The following is a 20222-nucleotide window of genomic DNA, read 5'->3' on the forward strand; positions in this document are numbered from 1 at the left end:
GATGATGATATGTCTTGGATTATTATGATGAACGAACTTATATTTGGTGATCTATATGCACTTATTATACATGTGTGATTTATATTGCTTACGGTGATGATGGTATCTTGTTAGTTCTAATACCACTTTATGATTATAGTGGATGAGATGATGATGTGGTTAGCGTGATTGTCTTACTACTGTATTCATGATAGAGACAATGTCATATCACTCATTGTGAGTATGATATGATGTTGTGATTCTCTTCACTTGTCTGATTATTTATGAAATATGCAATGTATATGTTGTCTCGTGGATATTGTTGGATGCAGGTTTGCAGGTATTAGACATCAAATCCACCTGGTCTCACAGGTCTGAGCGTGTCTTTATCCCAATGGCAAGTTGATCAGAGGTAACATGAGTTCCTTCTACACACTCTAGGCTTAAGTTGATACCTTGTTAGTTTAGTGTATTGGCTTGAGTCATCTGGCAGGCATCGTGTGGTATGTTGTTCAATCCTATGACAGGTTGCCTTGTGGAAGTTATGATTATTTATTAATTAATAATTAATTGATTCATATAGTTTATTAAATATTAAAATAAAGTAATGGATGACATTAACATTTAGATATTATTGTATAATTAAATTATTGAGGGTTATTATTTTTTAATGCTATTTCTTGGATCATAATATTTGGCATTTATCATTATGCATGAAAGATTATTTATTTATTTATTATATTTTATATGTATATGGGAGATATTTATAGTAGTTAGTTTAAATTATATTGGCTAGAACATTTATATTTATCTCTACATTTAATTATTTGTTTATTATTTATTTATTATTGACTTATCTATTTATTAGTTATTTATTTATTATTATTTATTTACTTACTCCTTATTATGATTGGTCTTTTTGGGAGTTGTGTTTGTGAGATAATATCATTTAATTATTTATTTATTTATTTTGTGGATTTAATTGGGTGTTTATATTTATTTGTGCTTATGATTTATTTATTTGTTTGTTTATTTATTGGTATTTGGTTTATTTTTACTATTACCCCCTGTTATTCATTTAATTAATTATTTTACCTACCTACCCTCTTTTACTATTGGGCGCTTCTTATTATTTAATCTCTTTTTATCCATTTGGATGATTAAATTATTATTTATCTTACCTACCCTATTTTATTATTGGTTGAGAGATTTGGGTAAGTTAAATAATATTATTTTATATTTTCTTAACTTGAATTTGGGTATGGTTGGTAAGAAATATTATATTATCGATTATTTTGATTGGTGGAGATATTGCATAGTTTTTTAATGAAATTTTACTTATTGGCTTTCAAAGTATTTCTCATGGTTGGCTTGCTGGAGAATTGTCGATATTGTTGGAAAATTTGATTGCTTGGAGCTTAGTTTTTGGTTTGGTTGGACTTGGATTGGAATTGCACTTCATCGAATTTATTTGCCATAACTTCTATATTTCCAGGTTGGAGATTTTTACCTTCTTGCATTTTGATTTGAAAGATTGTTTTCTTTGTGACTGTGAAAAGATTGTTTCCGGGAAGGTGCTGGGAATAGTTGTGAAATTATTGTTTATGAAGATTTATAATATAATATTTGCGGTTATTATTGTTGTGTATGGCTTGTATTTAGTTTATGTGCATTGTCGTGAAAGGGGCTTTTAAAATTATTCTCCGTGTTTGTCGTGGATGCTTTTGGTTTTTCTTGGATGTACTATTTGGTAATGTGATTATTCATGTTGTGTGTGCCTTGGAGTATTCTCATAATGTCAATGTTTGAGAGATTTTAGTATGGCGCTTTGTATTTGGTATTGTTGAGTATGGTTGGGAGTCTTACCCGTGTTATTGTGAGGAGTATTCTTATGCATTGGTTTACCATTTATTATTTTACTAAGTTCCTTGATTTATAATTGGCATTACATCCTTATTTGGTTGATTCTAGTGTCGTTGGAAGCCTTAGTGTTTTTTTGGGCCTTGTTGTAATTTTATATTACCGTTTTTTGAGTTATGTCTCAAATGCACTAAACCTAATGGCATATGCGCTAGAATAATGTAAGTGCTATTCTTTTATATGTATGCACTATTCCTTTATGTATATGCATTATTCTTTTATGTGTATGCGCTAGTTCGAGTTCCATATGCACTATTTTATTCCTCAAATGCGCTGCAAAATTTTGTAAAGACGCTATATTGTCATTCGTATGCACTAAACTGTTGGGCAAAGGTGCTAAACTATCTTGTAAATGTGTTGTACTATTTTATAAAAGCGCTAATTTGCCTTGTTTTATTGTTTGTGGTCATTTTGATTTTTTGAGATGGTCTTTTTGAGTCTGTTCTTTGTACCAGAGGCTAATTTCAATATCATTGTGATTTTATGGGTTGATTTATGGTTCAAATTTAGTTATTGACTGTGTTTTTAGCTCTAGCAGGATGGTTGTTACCTTGTTGCGAAGGAATGCATTACACACACACACATAAGCACACACACACACACACACACACACACACACACACACACACACACACACACACACACACACACACACACACACACACACACATATATATATATATAGCTCTAGAAAGATGTCGTATGCCTTGCTATAGAGGATTTTATTATTCATTGTTGAGCAAGAGGGAACTATGCCTTGCTCTTGTTTATTAATTATTTGATGAGGCTCTTGGTTTATATGTTGACATTATGGATTTTGGCTATTGATTGGATTTTCATATTTATATGTATCCTTGTATGGATGTTATTGTGGAATATATTTGCATGAGCCTCCTTGTTGATGTTATTGTGGAATATATTTGCATGAGCCTCCTTGTTGATGTTATTGTATGTGCTTACCCTAAGGTCTTGGAACATGGTTAGGGGGAGTGGGCTTCCATGTGATGGTTGGGGTTATGAGAGAATAGGCTGCCAAGAGGTACCTTGTAAGGATGCTTGGAGTCTAGACCACCGGGAGCACATTGAAAGTTTTCTTGATTTAAATAAGTGATAACCATAATAATTAATTAGATGGGTTGGGTAAACAAGATTCATTTAAACAAGATAATAAAATGGATCTTTTGGTGCCCCACCTCATAGCACTTAAGTGGAGACTCAAGATGAGTGTGGGAAGACCGTGGAGACAATAAACCGAACCCCCTTGATTCTCTCATAGGTTGAGATGGTTCCACATGTCTATCAGGACGATGGGTGGAGATCCTGATGTTTGTGTGTGTATACATACACACACACACACACACACACACACACACACACACACACACACACACATATATAGATACATATATATGCGTGTGTACATATATATACATATGTATATATATATATATACATACATATGTATATACATATATATGTACATACATACATACATGCATACACACACATACATCTATATATATATGTATATATATACATATATATACATGTATATATATATATGTATGTATAGTATATATACATGTATATATGTATATATACAAGTATATATACATGTATATATATGTATATATGTATAGTATATATACATGTATATATATGTAACATATATATTGTATATATATACACATGCATATATCTATATATACACACATATATACATGTATATATGTATAGAAACATATCATGGAGAGGGTAAGGAAACTTCCTTTGCAAAATCAGTTACGTTTTAATGGCGATCGTAGGGAAGAGTGAAAGGAGGCTGTAGAGGGTTTCGAGAGGGCTGTAGACTATGAAATCAATCTGTCAAGCAATACAGAGGATGACCGAGCCTTGTGGAAAGAACAAGAGGTCATCTGCAGGGTTGTGGGACCAAAGATGACAAGGACTCACATTAAAGAATGGATTGTTAAGAAATGGGGATCGGGTTTGGTGGTGAAATTTATCCCCAAAGTCTTCTTTGTGGTTGTTTTTGCAAAAGGCTCTGAAAGAAATAGAGTATTGCATCAAGAGAATTGGTTCGTTGATGGCTACCCCTTATATATTCAACCCTAGTATCCAAATTTTGACTCCCTTCCTCTGGCAGTATATGATAGTCATATGTGGATTAGGCTATACAATCTGCCAATTGAATATTGGGGGGATAACAACCTGGAGAAAATAGGGTGAACTTTGGGCACCTTGTTAGAGATAGATGAAAAAATCATTGAGGAAGATTTATACACACATGCCAGATTGAAGGTTGTGGCGGTTAAATAAATTCCTTCTCATGTCACACTTCTCATGTCAAAAGGCAAATGGAGACAACAAATTGAGATTGAGAAGGATATTATCCCTTGTCAAATATGTGGGAGCAAATTTCATCTATCTGCAGAATGCAAAATGTTCGTTAGGAGGGTGTGGAGCAAACCGTTCAGGCGACCAAAGCAAAGATGGGTGGAAAAGGCCAATCCACCCCCACAAAATCTTCTTTGTTTGCCGCACAAAGAGCATTCTTCAGGGGATGAAGTTCATCCGCATGTTTCTATTACAATATTGGATCAATAGACTGAGATCAACACTGTTTATGCTACTTTTGATTTGCCCTTGCATACGGTGGTTGAGACCTAAGTCACATAAATCGTCATATTTCAAGCATGGAGCTTGATTTTTATCGAATTTCAAACTTAAAAAAAAAAACGTTCAAATTCGACCAAAAAATCATACAACTCAGACGCCATTTTTTCTTATTAAAGATAACATTTAAAAAGCATTTTTTTGGGGGGTTTTTGAAACGTGTTTAGGGTTTTTAAAGATTGTCGGCGTATTTTTTTTTATATAAAAGGTTCATCTCCACCTCTTTAAACGTAGAACCCCCGTGAAGAGGTGTAGATTTTTGATAGAAATCGAAGTTGCAGTGCGTGGGTTGTCATCGCTATAAGAAGTCACAACACGTTGTCTGTTGGGTCGTCATCACTACAAGGGTCGTCATCGCTACAAGGGTTGCCATCACTGCAAGGGTTGTCGTTGTTGATGTAGCTTTCCATCACAACGTTGAATCCTGAAGGGTCGCCACGCTGCCATCACTGCCGTGTAGCTTCTTCTACAGTCCGCTTTGTAGTTTTGTAGTGTTGAGGTAGGCCCCCGCTCGATTCATTTTTTTTCTTTGCCCTTAATTTCTTTTTGTGTGCATTCAATAATGATATAATTTATTTTTATAGTTTTATAAATTTTTTTAGTGTAATAATTTTTTTGAAGAAATATTTTTTTTGTGTTATATATTTTATTACAGTCTTTTTTTCATTATTGTAAAAGAATATATACAAGTATTATAATAAAGCTTATAATACTTGTATATATTTTATTATGATGATTTAATGATTTTTATTATAATGTATGCTATTATATATTTTATTACAATGACTTTTATTATAGTTTAGTATAAAGGTGAAAGATTTTTTTATAAATGTATATATTTTAATTATTTGAAAGCTTTATTACAATGATTTTATTATATATATGTTTTTTAGAGTTAAATATAACAAATATTATATTTAAATCAAGTTTTAAACTTATTGAATTATTTTTCTTTTTGGAGTTAAAAATTAACATGTTATATATTTTTTGTTTTAATATTTTTAAATAAAATTTAATCCATGTTTTAAATATCAAATATCATTTTTCTTCTAAATTGGACAGATTGTAATGGCTCCCAACAAATCAACTTCAGAGGGATGGAAACATGTGACCCACAATGGTACTTATCTTCAATGTAACTTGTGCTCGAAAGTTTATACCAAAACTTTAACAAGGATAAAGGACCACTTGCTTGGTATTTCAGGGGGTAAAGGTGGAGGTGTTACTGCATGTTCAAATGTGTCCAAAGAAATTAGGGCTATTTTAGAGAAAAATCAAGCTTCTTCGATTGTAGGAAATATGTAGGCGACACAAAAGAAACAAAGAATTGAAGAGGATGTGTTTAGATCCACATCTATTATGTCTTCCTCTTCGAGTCTACCCAAGACCACATGGGCATCCAAAGAGAGTGAAACTTTGAAGAGTCTTTGGAAACCAGTAGAGAAACAATAGGCAAATGATGCACTAGCAAATTTGTTTTACACAAGTGTTATTCCATTCAATGTAGCTATAAATCCACATTTTCACAATGCAATTCAAAAAGTTGTAGAGTTTGGCAAAGGGTACACACCTCCTACTTCCGAGGCTTTCAGGACAAGTCTTTTGGAGAGGTCAAAAGAAAGAGTGATTGAGAAACTAGCTGAGGTCAAAGCCTTTTGGAAGGCAACAGGTTTCACCATATTGAGTGATGGATGGTCAGATATATGTCAAAGGCCATTGATCAATGTTTTGGTGGCTTGTCCCGAAGGTGTTGCATTCTTGAAAGTGATTCACACCATGAACCACAAGAAAAATTCTAAATACATATTTCAAATATTAGAGGAAGCCATTCTTGAAGTAGGGGTGGAAAATGTGGTTCAAGTGGTAACTGACAATGCAACAAATTGTGTGGAAGTTGGAAAACTGATTGTTGAGAAATACCCACAAATATATTGGAGTCCATGTGCAACACATTGTTTGGATTTGTTGCTTCATGATTTGGCTAAGTTTCCATGTATACATGAAACAATTAATATAGAGAGAGAAATTGCAAACTTCATAAGAAATCATTGTCTCACATTGAGTCTTTACAGGCAACATGCATCTAGGGAGTTGTTGAGGCCTTGTGCCACAAGATTTACTTCATTTTATATCACTTTGAAAAGAGTTGTTGAAGAGAAAGAAGCTTTGAGATCTGTTGTTTGTTCCAATGAGTGGGAAAATTCAGTTCTTTTTAAAAGTGCCAAGGGCAAGAACATAGAGCATATTATTTTAAATAGCAGCTTTTGGGAAAGTGGAACAAAGTTTTTGAGTATATGTGAGCCAATTATTGATGTGCTTCGTATGGTTGATGGTGACAAACCTTTCCTTGGTATTCTTTATGAAATCATGGATCATTGTGAGGAAGCTATTTAGAGAGTACTAAATAATGTAGATGTAGAGTACACGGAGATATGGGCAACAATTGATTTCAGATGGAAAATGATGCACACAACTTTACATGCAGCAACTTGCTATTTGGAGCCTAAGATATTTCATATTGATCGACAAGATGATTTTAAAATTATGGCAGGGTTTTATGAAGCCATTAGTAAATTTGAATTAAATCCACCAATTGCATGTCTAATTAGAGACCAAAGTCGGCTATACAAGAGAGTAGAAGGGTTGTTTGGAGTAGCATGAGCCAAATATGATATGAAATGAGATGCAGTACCTAGTTATAGATGGTGGATGAGCTATGAAGAACAAACTCCTGAACTTCAACGTTTTGCTATTAGAATACTGAGTCAAGGAGCAATTTCATCAGCTTGTGAGAGGAATTGGAGTTGCTTTGACCACATCCATTCCAAGAAGAGGAACAAATTATTGTCTGAAAAGTTGGGAGATCTTGTCTATGTTCGCAACAATTTGAAATTGTTCATGAACAAATCAGCAAGCGACTCCATAGCTTCTTCACAACAAAGCATTCCACAAGACATAGAAGTGACAGTTGCAGATGAGCCTGACTTTCTTGATGAGGAATTAGATAGTGATACAAATGACGATGCTACACCATCTGAGCAAAGTGCTCTTGATGACTTAGAGTTTTTTTGAAGTTCTAAAGTCTTAACTTTTTATTGTAACTTTTTGAAAAGAAAACATCTGCGCAACCATGATTTCACATGTTTCTTATGGTTTATGCTACACCATCTGAGCCAAGTGCTCTTGATGACTTACAGATTTTTTGAAGATCTAAAATCTAACTTTTTATTGTAACTTTTTGAAAAGAAAACATCTTCGCAATTGTAATTTCACATGTTTCTTATGGTTTATATTTTATAAATGTACCATATTTTTATAATGACTTTAAATCTATTTAGAAATGTTAAGATATTTTGATAAAATATTAAAAGTATAAATATATTTAAAAACTAAAGAAAATTATATCAGGCAAATTTTATCCAATTTTTTTTTTTTTAATTTTTCCCTTGTCGAATTTCATGGCCGTTGAATTCGAACCTTGTGACTTAGTTTGAGACCACAGAGATCAAATCTAGGGAGGTGGAGGTAGTCTCTTTGGATTCAAAGAGTGATTTTGAATTATTTTCAGAAGATGGAGAAGTCAAAGGTGACAGATTGGACAATGTGGATCCTAGATGTATCAGTCGGTCAGCAAATATCCTTTTGGGAAGAGCCAAGGGACGTAGGGGTCGTAGGAGCAATAGAAAAGTCAGGGAGGATAGAGCCTCTAAAAAAGCCATTGTTAGTGTGTTGGAATTCCTGAAGTAACCCAAGGGAGGAGATTCCTCCCTTGGGGCCAAATGAAGATTTTATCTTGGAATGTCAGGGGTCTAACGACCCCTGAAAAAAGACGTTTGGTCAAGAGATCGATTGACAAAATGGCTCTCAATATTGTTTTGTTTCAAGAGACCAAGCTAAATGGTGAAAAGGCTCTTGATTTCATGAAATTTTGCTTCAAGTGGGAAGATATGTTCCAAGTGGCTAGAGGAACGGTAGGGGGTTTAGGAGTTCTGTGGAATCCCGCTTCAACATCAGTCTCCCCAATTGCTTCCAATGTTAACTAGATGACATGTTTGGTCTCTAGTTTTGGAGGCATAGCGAAATTTCCCCTGATTAATGTGTATGGCCCTACAAAAATAGAGGAAAAGGTTAAAGTTTGGAGAGATATTATATACCAAGTAGGCCTTCTTAACCAAGATAGAGTTATTTTGGCAGGGGACTTTAATGCAATTCTAGACATTGATGACAAGTTGGGTGGTCTCAGGAAAAGCTCCAAAGTCATGGAGGACTTCAGAGATTTCATCGAGTCTATCAAAGTGGTAGATGTGATCCCAAATAGTGGATTGTATACCTGGACTAACAGGACAATTAACTTTATGAAGATTTCAGAAAGATTGGATAGGTTCTTTGTGGGTGAATTTTGGATGAATGGGAAGCTTTCTTTATCCACATCTATTATTCCGCAAGCTAGCTCGGATCATCTCCCCATTCTATTGAGTTTAGACCAAGACAAGACTATTCAAAGAAACTATTTTAAATTTCTCAGCATGTGGTGGAGAGATTCTGATTTCAAAATCAATCTCAAGAGGTGGTGGGAAGAAGGGATCAAGTTCTCGGGCTCTCCCAGTTTTTGTTTTGTGAAGAAGATTAAGTATCTCAAACATAGAATCAAGATCTAGAATAAAATGTCTTTCAAAAATATCTTTGCAGAAAATCTGAGGATCGAAGAGTAATTGGAAGCCATCAATGAGAAGGTGATGGTAGTCGGTATGTCGAATGAGGAGTTTGAATTAGAAATGAAGCTGAAAGAAGAATATATGGAACTCTTAAGAGAGAAGAGCTTTATTGGAGAGACAAATCTAGAGATTTTTGGATTGCGGAAGGGGATTCCAACACGAAATTTTTCCATGCCTCGACCAAGTCAAGAAGGGCACTCAATAAATTATATCCATCAAAGATGAGGGAGGTAATTGGTGTTCCACGGATAAAGAGATTGAGCAGGAAGCCTTGGATCATTTTGTTCAAGTCTTGGGGAAAGGGGATCCTCTGAGTGAGGATAGCATTCCGCTCATCACTGAGACTATTGAAAAATTGGTCTCATTGGAAGATAACATGATGCTTATGGCTCAATTCTCAAAGGAGGAGGTGAAAGATGCCACATTCTCCTTGCATCCGCATAAAGCACCTGGCCTTGATGGCTTTATGGCTGAATTATTTCAATTATGTTGGGATTTCATGGGCAACGATATTTGGGCAGTGGTCGAAGAGTTTAGGATAAAAAAGAGGTTTGTGAAGGAGATTAACAATACCTTGATTGTGCTTATTCCAAAGAAATAGGGTTGTGATTAGATGATGGATTATCAACCGATTTCTCTCTGCAACTCAATTTACATGATTATATCTAAAGCTTTGGAAAATAGACTTAAAAGAATTCTGCCCAAATTAGTTGCTAACAATTAGAATGGATTCACCCCAGGTAGAGAGATTGTGGACAATATTATTATGGTTTTAGAGGTGTTACATTCAATGCATAAAGAGAAAATGAAAGATATGGCGATCAAGCTTGATGCGTCGAAATCATATGATAGGGTTCTTTGGAATTTTCTTTTACAAGTCCTCATCACTCTGGGTTTTGATAGTAAATGGGTAGAGGGCATCAAATTTTGTATTTCTTCAGTCAGTTTCTCCATTCTAGTTAATGGGTCGATGTGTGGTTTTTTTATTCTACTAATGGGTTCAAACAAGGGGATCCCTTGTCTCACTCTTTGTTCGTGTCGATGGCGGAAGTTCTAGGCAAATCTATTAGGAGGAAGTGTAGTATGGGTAGGTGGAAAGGGATATCTATTCACCCTTAGGTTGACCCAATCTCTCACTCCCAATTTGCAGATGATACACAGCTATTTGGGGAAGCAACTTTGCTGGAGGCATCCACAATCAAGTCCGTGTTGGATGAGTATTCAAAGGCATCAAGGCAGATTATGAACAAAGAGAAATCACAAGTGTATTTTTTGAACACTAGAAGACAAGTCTAGGTCAGAATTGCTCGCCATTTAAAATATCAGATCGACACATTCCCTATCAAATATTGGGGAGTCTTAATCAACACAGGCAACAAGCAAAGTCTAATTTGTGAGGAAGTGATCAACAAATGCAAGGCCAAATCAGCGCAGTGGAAAAATGGATGGCTGTCGCAAGCAGGGAGATTGACGATGATTAAGTCAATGTTATCGACCATCCCCATCTATAGTATGTCATGCTTCAGGATGTCTTATTTGGCCAACAAGAAGTTAGACAAGATGCTTAAAAACTTCATTTGAGAAGGGGCGAAGGAGGAAAGGAGAATCCCGCTAATCAACTGGCACACTCCTTGTTTGGTTAAGGAAGGAGGAGGCGCAGGGTTGAGGAAAATGGACCTTCAAAACCATGCATTAGGAGAAAAATTAACCTAGAAAATGTATAAGTTCCCAGAGAGACTTTGGTGCAGATTGTTTAGATGCAAATACTTGGATTCAGAGGAGCCAAATATAATATTCACTATGGAAAACACAAATAAGGGATATGTTGTTCGAAATTTTTTGTGGGAGTGTAGAAACATTATAACTGATCACCTATCATGGCAAGTAAGGAATGGGTGGAAGGCTAAATTCTGGGATGATACCTGGGAAGGTAAAAAACCTCTAAGGGAGTTGTTTGAGGATTAGAACTAGTTGAATGAAGCTGTAAACATTATGGGGGATAGAGTGGGATAGTACTTCAAACAAGGAGGACAAGAGGGAGACAGGGTCGTGTGGAAGAAAATAGGGATAGGGAGCAGGGATCTATGCTCCAAAATAGAAAAAATCCTAAGGTTTAGGACGATCCTGGTGTTGGAGGAAGAGGACACTCTCTTCTGGTGCGCTTCCAAATCAAGGGAGTACAGTGCAAAGCTAGGATACAAAATTTAAAGGCACAAATTAAGGGACACAATATGGTCACCTAAGCTTTGTTGGAATAGTAAAATTCTTCCTAAAGTAGAAGCCTTTCTATGGATTTCTCTTCACGATAGGGTGCTTATTGGGAGTAGACTTAAGACCATTGGTATCGTTGGTCCCATTTGGTGTGTACTATGCAAAGAGAATGAAGAGACAACTAACCATTTGTTATTCAGTTGCACCTTTGCTAGCAGGTGTTGGGATTGGTTTTTGGATATGGTGAGTTTGATTACTGTCAAGAATGAGGGCTTGAAAGAATTTCACTTATCTTGGCCTCAGATGGTCAAATATAAATGTAGAGACATTTGGCTGGTAGGGCTAGCTATGATTGCTTGACATATTTGGAAGGAGAGAAATAGGAGAATATTTAAGGACGTCATCCTTTCTATCAAGCACTTTATTCCCAAAATCAAGGCAACCATAGAGGAGGTCATAAGTGGCAAAAATTCTAAGAAAAAGATAAGCAGTTATAATAATTGGGATATGTATATGGAGACAAAGTGATCATTTAAAGATAAAGGACCCGACCTTTCCTCCAAGAAACAAGTGGACATGCATCAGATCAAATGGATTGCACCATTGAAGGATTGGGTAAAACTCAACTTTGATGGTGCCAGTAAAGGCAACCTAGGCAAGGCAGGCTTTGGGGCAGTCCTTAGAGAGGAGAATGGGGGATTTATGTGTGGAGTATGGAAATTTAGGAGAAGTATCTAATAATGAAGTAGAAATCAGAGCTTTGGAAGCAGGCTTGAACATGTTTGTAAAGGAGAGAATTCCCAAGGTCATCATAGAAGGAGACTCCCAAATTATCATTAATGGCGTGATCAACTCCTCATTCCATAATTGGAGATTAAATAAATGGTTGCCTTGTATCAACTGATTGTTGGCTCAGATTGGTGAATTTAAAATCACTCACACCTATAGAGAGGTTAACAGAGTGGCGGATCTCCTAGTTAACTAGGGAGTCGAGGTGAAGGATTTGTTTTGTCCGATCAAGCAAGAAGATGCTCCAGATGAGATAATGGAATCCATTAGAAAATATATCCCCTTTCGACCTTGTGAGGGTATAGGATAGTGGTAGAGTCTTGTTTGAGATGGGTGGGGAGACCAATGCATCATTTCACAAGGGGCCTTATGTGTATTTAAATATCAGAAGTTCAGACAAGCCTCACATACAAGGGGCAGAGAAATGATGACCATCAAGTAAAAAAATATAACACGTTTAACCATGTCAGGGGGAGGTAGAGATATGACTTAGGATATTGAGGTGTCGATCTCTAGGAAGACAAGACAGCTCAGAGATGGCGGTCGTTGCAGAGATAGCAGGTAGAAGAGATCCTAAGTAAGATTCAAAGAAGATTTCTTAGATACAGGATTTGACATGAGACAAATTTATTGAGACCGAATTAGGAAGCTCTAGAAGCAATATGAGTCTATATATGGAGATTATGTTAGATATATTTAGGTAGCTTCAGGAGGGAGAGAGCAGAAGAGTCGAAGCAGGATGGTGTTGTTTGCAGATATGAACTATATGAACTGTGAGAAGACATTGGAGCATCAGTGTTTAGACCTTTTCAATGCAAATGAGGACATATATGAGGTGATTTTGGAGATGGTAGATATATCACTAATCTAGATAGACATTGGTGTGACAGGTCCATCTATGAGGCTGTGTTAGTGTCGCTGGTTGACATTCTGGAATCGAAGGAGAGGTGTGTTGAGATGTAAGGGGATTTTGTGAAGGAAGATAATGGGGACACAGTGGCTGATGCTCTATGTGAATTGCAAAATGGAGTCAAGGAGAGCATTCTGAAGGTGTATTTCAACCCCTCAAACTATTATTCATTAGACTCAAAAGAGGACTCTGAAGCGGAGGAGGATCAGTCAAAGGTTGACGAGGATCGCTCGGATAATGAGGAGCCCAAGATGCAGAATCTGAAAGGTAGCGATGAGGACTCTGAGGAAAGGGAGGAAAGGGTGAGGAGAGATGCAAAGAGGAGGAAGAGGGGATTTTTCAAGAAGGCCTGGCCGATCTTTAGAGTTGGGGTGATGAATGGCGATTTGACAGTGTTCAGGCAACTCAAGAATTTTGAAGATTGGTGATTGTAAGAGGTGTCCTTTGATAATCTGTTCAATCTGGGAGAACTGGCGTCATAGTTAATGCATTTCTTCATGAATAGGTAATGTTGTTGGTAGTAATAGTAGTAGGTATGACAAGATAGAATGTTGTGTCAGGCCTATTTTGGGAAGAGTTTTAAGGGATTTCAGAGTTAAGGTCTTAGGTTGGTTAGGGGGTTTGTTGTTTCTCCATGGTTTGTGTCAGATTGGAGAATTTTTCTATTATATGTAGTGATATTGAAGATCTATTTGTAAGTTTTTATGAAGTAATATATGGAGCTATCCCCATTAAAGATATCACTTACCTTAATATATATATATATATATACATATATATATATATATATATATATATATAGATGTATATATGTATACATGTATATATGTATACATGTATATGTATATACATGTATACATATATACATGTATATATGTATATGTATACATGTATATATGTATACATGTATATACATATATACATGTATACATACATATATATATAGATATATATAGATATATATATACATACATATATATATATATATATATATATGTATGTATATATATATACAAGTATATATGTATGTATATATATATCTATATATATATATGTATATGTATACATGTATACATGTATATATATATATATATACATGTATATATATATATACATACATACATATATACATGTATACACACACACACACACACACACATATATATATACATATATATATATATATATATATATATATATATATATATATGTATGTATACATGTATATATACATGTATATATATGTGTATATATATACATGTATATATGTATATACATATATACACGTATATATACATGTACACACACACATAGCCCTTCTATGTGAGGATAGCATGTGATGACATTCTTCCCTACACGTGTCCTTTTTCCTTATGCCATGATTGTTGGTTAGCCTTTAGGAGTTTTATGCTTTCGATTTAGCCTCGTGATGTGATGTGGATTATTGTTCATGTGGTTGTCTTAGTTATGGTTGTTGTTATGGTTATCTCTTTGGTTGTTAGGTGTCGGCCTAGGTCTAGAGTGTGTGTGGGACCTTGTGTCATTCTCCATAGCACGGGGGGTGGTTCCTTATGGTTCCACATGGTCGACTGGTTTTATGCCTTCTTAAATTGGGATGTTTTGCATTGGATGCTCTTGTGTGTGGATGTGGATTCTTTATCTCCTCAGCTATTGGATGAATTCTTGGAGCATATTGATGTAATATGATTCATGTGACATTTATATTAGTAGGACTCATGAAATAGTTGTATTTGTAGATAGAGAGATATGAATCTTTATGTAGGAGGATCTTGTATTCATATGTAATAGAAATGATGTAATAGGTTGTGATCATGATTCTTGTAATAGGATATGAAGTCAATATCCTTGTGGAATCTATGTTGTATCTTGGATATTTATCATATATGGAAATAAGGAATTGGATTCACAATTAATATTAAGATGTCAATGGATTAGTCTTGATTGGAATAGAATATGTGTTCTTAGTTGTAAAAGAGGTAATTACCTTATTGTACTTGTCTTTTGAGCATGGTTATGCATCAAGTGTCATGTTGGATGTGTATGTTTATTATTACTCAAGGAAATAGATTAGCTATGTTGTAGGTGATGTTTAGTAATGGATCAATGATGGCTTGTTAGTAATTAAGAAAATGGGAGATTAAGAACAATTGGATTGGTGCCCTTCAAATGAATCTAAGGGGGTTTAAAGACATTTGTATTGTAATTGGATGTATTCATGGTAGTTAAATTGATGGATGTTCTCTTATGTTAGATTGTATTCGACTATGGTGGTGGTTATGATGCTACATTCTTAGTGTTACTTTAAGTAATGGCGTTGAGATACCCTAGGGAATGTTAATTGATGAGTTGTATTTACTTCCACTTGTGTATTGTGCTCTTATAATTATGCTTTAAATTGAATTTGTTCATAATTAGTAGATATATGTTTAATGCATATGAGTATTTCAGTTGTATGTGTAGACGTCTAAAAATGGTCAACGCTTGCGGAGTCATACTTTAACATTTGCGCATTGCCTTATTTTAGGGTTTTTGCATCGCATTAACATTTCTTCTATGTCGCACACTTGGTCTTTATCATTTGCGAGCATTGAGTCCTTCTTCTGCATTCTTCATTTGTCTCGCTTTCGAATTTGGTCTTGTCGACAACAATCTTCAGTCATGATTTTGATCGATCTTATCCTGTCGCATCAATGTGCGTATTAATTTGTCATCATTTTGGACATCGTCAATCCTAATTAGGGTTTTGTCCTCTTTTCAATCTTGTCGTCTTGCAATCTATTTTGTCATCAATCCTTGTCCTCTTGTCAATCTTGTCATTTTGCGATCGATTTGTCATCGATCGTCATCTTTCTCAATCATGTCAATTTGGATCAATTAGTCATTGTTCCTCGTCAATTGGAGCATTTATCAATCAAATCATTTATCAGCATTGGTCATTTATCAAGTCAGAATCATGATCGAATCGACATCAATTATCTTTTGTCAGGACCTAATTGTCATCCTTGCATTTCTAATTCATCTTTTAGGGTTTCATGATTTTATTCATTTAACCCTGTTTGTCATTTCCCCCTCTTGGATTAATAAATTATTTATTTATCCTAAGTCTTCGTGTCACAATTAAATGTTTATTTAATTGGCTAACTAATTATTCCTCTTTTTGTGAATTAATTAATAAATGACAAATTATTAATTGATTTACCTAATTTCTCCTAATTCCTAATTTCCTAATTTTCATCAATTTCTAATTCCTAATTTCCTAATTTCTATTTCATCTAATTTTCAATTTCCTCCTATTTTTCTCCTAATTTCATGGGAATGACATTTCAATTTGTCATAATTTGTCATAATTGACAATCAATCAATTTTGACATAGAAATTTGTCATAATTTTGTCATAAATTATCAATCAATCAATTTTGCATAGAAAGTGCAAATTTGTCATAAATTTGTCATAATTGACATTCTTGATTTGCAATTTCCATTTGAATCTCTTCATGCTAATTTGATCTTTTCTCCAATTTGTCTATAAATTGGATGATTTTCTTCAATCCCAACTAATCACATTATCGAACTAATCACTTTGTCGAATCACTTTTCCTAATCACATTATTGAACTAATCACTTTGTCGAATCACTTTTTGAATCGATTCCCGAATCAATCACACTTCGAGTATTCTTGAGAAATCATCTTGTCTACTTGCTTTCATATCATGATCATGCACTAGTAGGTGAGATCCACAACAAAGCTATTTGAAGGAGAAAGAAGGACAATGGAGCCACATGAAGGAGACATTCAAATCTGCACTTGGTTTGCTTAATTTTCAAATATTGAATGTTTTGTTTTCGTGTCTTTATTGAGTGTGTTAGGATTGATCATTGCAATCTGCTTTTGTGATTGAGCTATGACTAATATTGATTTGCTTTGATGATTTCCGATTTCCTAGCTACAGTATGTGTAGCATTAGTTAGTAATATTTAAAAAAGAATTATCTCTATTTGTTAGTTAGTTGGTTAATTTCTCTAGGGTATTTTGGTGGGCATTACAAGTTCCACATGAGTTCTCAATGGGGGTTGGGGTATGGAGTTTGTAGAGAGGTCAAACTACCAAGGTAAATCATTTGAGGCTATGCAATGATACTCCTCTCTAATTGTACCTTAGAACCCTAGTCTTGTGAAGCCTTTGATAGTTCTTGTGGCGATCCTTTGTGGTAACTCTTGTGATGTGTTTGTTTTGGTAAGTGGTCCTTTGTGTCTCCTTTCATGTTGATATTGTTGGCCTATTTTACTTATGTTGTGTGGGGTCTTGTGTCTATCTCCTAGCACGGGGGGTGGGCCTTCGGGTTCCACATGGTCGGGTGGTTGTTACCTTATCTCCAATTAGGATTGGTGGTCTTGTTTGTGAGCATCGGTGGATCTTGTATCTTCTTTCCATCTCCTCTCATTCCCTGTTGCAAATAATTCAGTTATGTTTCAGCGGATGTTATTTATACTAGATATCATTGTAATTGTAACACTATAATTGGTTATTGGATACTCCTTATGAATATTGATGAAATAATAGTTAATCTATTGGAAATATTATGTAACCTTGAATGATGTTTAAGTAGTGTGATTTTGGTATCGACTTCTCTCTCATAGATGAATGCTTGTTCATATTCTATGCTTAAGGTTATCATAGGAACACTCTATTTGGTGTTTTAAAATGAACATAATATTAGATGTGAATGTGTTCCTACTTTGCATAATGTTATCATTAATGTAATATGGTTTAATTATTTTAATCATTGTTTAGAGCATTGCTTAGGTAGTGACATTAAGGAACCCGTATGAGGACTTTGGTTGTGTGTTAGGATATCTTCTACATATGCATATGCTATATTTACTTTCATTATAAGTTATTATGTAAGGCGATATGTTTAAAAAAAATAAAATAAAGTATTCCTATGATTATTTAGTTAGTTGTTGTCCTCTAGGCTTCCTTATTGGGGCATTACATCTGGTATCAGAGCCCAAGTTTCTACATTCCAATCTTTGGTTAATGTCATTGCCCATAGTTTTGTATGTTGTGCATTTGGTTTATTTGGTTGTGCTTGTTGGTTCTATCTCTTTTGGATTATTGTTGTTTACTAACATTATACATATTTGTCTCTTGTGTATGCCCTTAATGAAAGTAATTTCTGATTTGATTCTATATGGCCCTATATTGCCCCTGTGGTTTCTAGTGTTTTCTTGGAGACAAAAAATAGTATTAGATATATGGATGGTCATGTTTATATAACTGCATGAAAGTGCAAGTACTCCTCCTTATTGATGATCCTATGTATATAAAATATGTGTTGTGATATGATCATGATCAATAAATTTATTATATTAAAATATGAAATGTTTCCCTATGTTTAAGAGGATGTAGTGTTTGCATGCCTAAGGACATGTAAGAATTCTATGTGGCATGTATCATGATGTTTATAGGATGGACTTGATTTGATATAAATATTGTTGATTGGAAGCTCTCTTTCTCTCTCCTTCTTCTCTCTGTCTAAATACATGATTTAATAAGGATACTACTTGGTGGTATAGTTTATATCAATTAGGATATCTGAGCGTTTATTTATAAATATGATTTGATATGTATAAAAGAAATGTGCGATTTAAGAAACTTTTCCTAAGTTCCGTATTGCATTATTGACCCTATGAAATGAGTAAATTAGAGGAATATCTCTTGCATGGTAATGTTAGGTTGGAATAGTAAGTTATGTATAGGATAAATGTTGTTTGTAAAATGAGGAATATGCATTGCAAGTTAAGAGTTGTTCTTATAAAAAAAGGAGATCATTCTTGTATGATCTTGTTGTTTTGAAAAGATGTATGTTATAACCTTTCATGCTTTTTAAGAGATATGAATTTATCTAATTATGTAAGTCATCTTCATGCTTTGGGTGAGATATGAATGTTGTGTTTAGTCAAATAAAAATGTTTAGCAATGATAGTAGTACCTTCTCATAATTGGATCTTGGAAAGGTGTGCTTATTTAATAAATTTTAGCATAACTTGTTATTAAATGATAAATTTCTTTATAAGATGCTGAATTTATGAATTTATTGAATGTTAATAAAGAAATAAATGTGATCTGGATATGTTATTTTGTATATTATTGTTATGAATTAGTGTTAGGTCTCATAAAAATTAAATGAAAAGTTAATAGGTGTGTCATGAGTATTTAGCTTCAATTTATATTAAACAAGTGAATTGAAAGTAATGTTAATTTGAATTGAAAGTAATGTTAATTTGGGAAGAAAAGTATCACGCATGTTGGAGAATTTATAATTGATAGAGTAATATTATTGTTGTGTCTTCATGTGTAAATTAATGAAGTTTCTCTCCTAGCAATAATATTTTGTTGGTAGAGTACCCCTTGCAAATGTGAATATTAGTACCAATTCTTTGATGGGTGTTGTGAATTACAAGTGCTTGCTTTGTGTACCATGGGATGTTGAAGTATGTAATCATCCATGGAGGTCAAGTCTTTGCTTGGGTATGGGAATTCTATACCATCTATGTTTTGTTTGCTTGATTGTTACCCCTTGAGTATCAACCCACGGGTTGTTGTCAAGTCACCTTATGAAAGGATAGTAGTAGTAACAAGCTCCTTGGGTTGCACAGAGCACTGCATGATTAATGGCGGCACGAAGTGACCTTAGCTTCCTCATCCCAAGGAAAAAACTCACTACTTCTCTTTATGATGGACTACTTTGTGTTGTTCGTATGTTCTTAGACCAATTTCCCCCTTAGTTTGAGTGCGAAGTGAGGGGATCTCTATGTTGTGAGGATTCATGTGTATTTTAGAGATGGTGTATTCCTTCTTGTTGGAGAGCGATTTTGAGATGTTGTTTCCTCCTTCCTCATTTGGTGGCTAATTTTAGTCACATAGTGATGTAACATGTAACTGCTAATGATTTCTTTTTGTTTGTTTTGTTGGACCAACAACTTCATTTATCTTTGTTT

This window comes from Cryptomeria japonica, chromosome 1, assembly GCF_030272615.1.
Source record: "Cryptomeria japonica chromosome 1, Sugi_1.0, whole genome shotgun sequence".
NCBI lineage: Eukaryota > Viridiplantae > Streptophyta > Pinopsida > Cupressales > Cupressaceae > Cryptomeria > Cryptomeria japonica.